We start from the raw sequence: 2500 nt of genomic DNA on the forward strand, positions 1-2500 counted from the left end.
CAAAGTCCTAACAGTTTCAGCACAGCCAAAAAATCCAAGTCCCAAGGCTTCTCTGAGATTTAAGACAAACTGTTAGTGGTGAACCCCTGCACAAATGAAAAGAAGGTTAAACACTTCCAGTATTCAATGGCACAAGATAGACATTTAGTTTTCAAAAGTGACAAAGAGTGAGATGCAAAGGAATGGGGCCAAAGGAAGTCCAACATCCAGCATGGCAAACGTTGACTCCTGCAGTTCCCAGTCCAGAACTAGAAGCAATCTGTGGCAAGATATGAACTGCAAACAGCTTGAATGGCTCTGTGCCTACACTTCCAGTAGTTGTCACTCCCGTGGATTCTCTGTTGGGCCCAACAAGATTTCCCTCAGCTTCCTCCATGAAGGTTTCCTCACAAGATCCAAGGTCCTGGCTTCTCCAAAGTTCTGGGAAGAAATTCTCTAGGTTACCACCATCCTGGAACATGAAGTCCTGAGACTTTCTTCTCAAAGCAGTCTTTCACTTTTGTAAATTTGAGTCTCTAACAGTGGAGTTCTGCTGCTTCTCATGATGTCTTCAGGCCATTTTTGTATTTTCCTGCTCCTTCCCAATCATCAAGACTTCTTCTTCTCTATCTTTGCAGTACACAGCTTTACCAAGTTTCCTTTTTGGTTAAACCCAATAACATTTTATTTTATTTTATTTTATTTTATTTTATTTTATTTTATTTTATTTTGTTTTGTTTTGTTTTATTTCATTTCATTTCATTTTATCTATGAGCAGAATATATGTATTGAAGGAAAGAAAGCTACTGTCTGAGTGAGGGACAGGAGGGAGGGGGCCCGAGCAGGTAGTCCCCAGGAAGCTGTCTCTTCCAGGGACTTTTATAGAGTAAAACCATGTAGCAAGGCAGGTCTAAGTTGGTGGAGAAGATATGAGAACTCGCTTACATGGGCATGAGGTGGGACAAAGCTGTGGTCAATTGATGAGATTATAAGCACCATTGCTCAGGTAAAATTGATTAAATCTAGTACCAAATGGGGAAGTGAGTCATGTAGCAAGCAATCATGAATATGGGACAGGGTCTCTTCCTGTTGGAGGTTGGGTTAGTGACTCATTTATGCTCTTTCAAGGTGATTGATACCTATTTAGAATATCAATCCCTGATGCCCATCCCTAGGGAAGTATGTAGCTGTGTTTCCTTTTTTGTCTTGGTCTTGAGGTTTGGCCCATACAGGAGTGTCTGTCTCTTCCAAGTTGTAAAGTCACTTTGTCTTCCTTATTGTCTCCTTGAGGGCCTGGCCCTCTCTGACTGCCTATAATATTTCTATCCAATTCAGCTGCCTACAACATTCCCACCTCTGAAGAAGAAAGCTGAACTGCCATGAGGGAACCATAGGTGATGACCACTCTGGCTTCTTCAGGCTGAAAGGCGTCATAGTTGTTGACTAGTGGAGACACTCTCCAGAGGTTCTATCTAAACGCCCTCAATAGACACCATGCATTTTTTCTTGGGTGGGTGGAATCGCTTTAAATCTGGAGAAGACAAAACCAAAGACACTATTAAACATACATGGGCCAAATAATAACATCAGCAGGATAATTATGAATACAGTCAAAATGATTTTCACCAAGTAAACAGTAATGACTTCCCATAAAAATGATAAAAATAGTATCCAGGAGACCTCAGCATTTTACATTAACATTGATTTGATATTTCTGAACAGCTATTTAGACATTAAAAGTATCTGGAACGTAATAACTTTTTAAAATTTGTAATTATAAAAACACTAGTTAGAACTTTTTGTAGGTCTATTAGCAGAGGTCTCTTAAATTTGGGATTTAATTCCTTTTTTATCTTCCATTGCCACTGGGTATTGTCTCAAATAACCTGGCCAATCCTATTATTACTGGGGCACATGAATTGCTGACCTATGGAAAACACTGAGTACTTTCTGGTTGGCAAGTAGGACCACTGTCTGGATAACTGACAAATCTGCATGAGAATCTATTAAAAGTTTAACAGGCTTTCTCCTTATATTGGCAGTTAACATGGGTTCCCTCAGGCCGAGAGGGAAGACCCATGACAACCTCAATCTGAAACGTCCTCTAACTCCATCATAAACACTTTCTTCTTTCCCTCTATCGCAGCTTTGGACATTTTTGCTTGAAATGTCCCCTCTCTCTGTCTGGATCCAGGGAGGCATAACTTTTCCCCATTCCCTGACTGGCCTTCATTCCTGTAGGATGCTAGTATCACTATTCTCATTTTCTGTCTATAATTCTATTCTGTATCCTTTCTATTATAAAACACTTCAACTAAGATCAATTTATTCCTGCAAATCCTTCTAACTTCTGCAGCTTCTGTCAGATATTCGGGGCCCACTGAGCAACAAATAACATTTTGATTTTAAAGCCTCCTGCAGGCAGCCCTTCCCAAGGAAGGTGAAGATAGCTTTTCTTGTAATGAGGCAGGAAATCCTGGACAGGTCTCAGCTCACCTGTGCTGTATGAGGTGGACAGTTA

The sequence above is a fragment of the Octodon degus genome, unplaced genomic scaffold, assembly GCF_000260255.1.
Source record: "Octodon degus isolate 3935 unplaced genomic scaffold, OctDeg1.0 scaffold00121, whole genome shotgun sequence".
NCBI lineage: Eukaryota > Metazoa > Chordata > Mammalia > Rodentia > Octodontidae > Octodon > Octodon degus.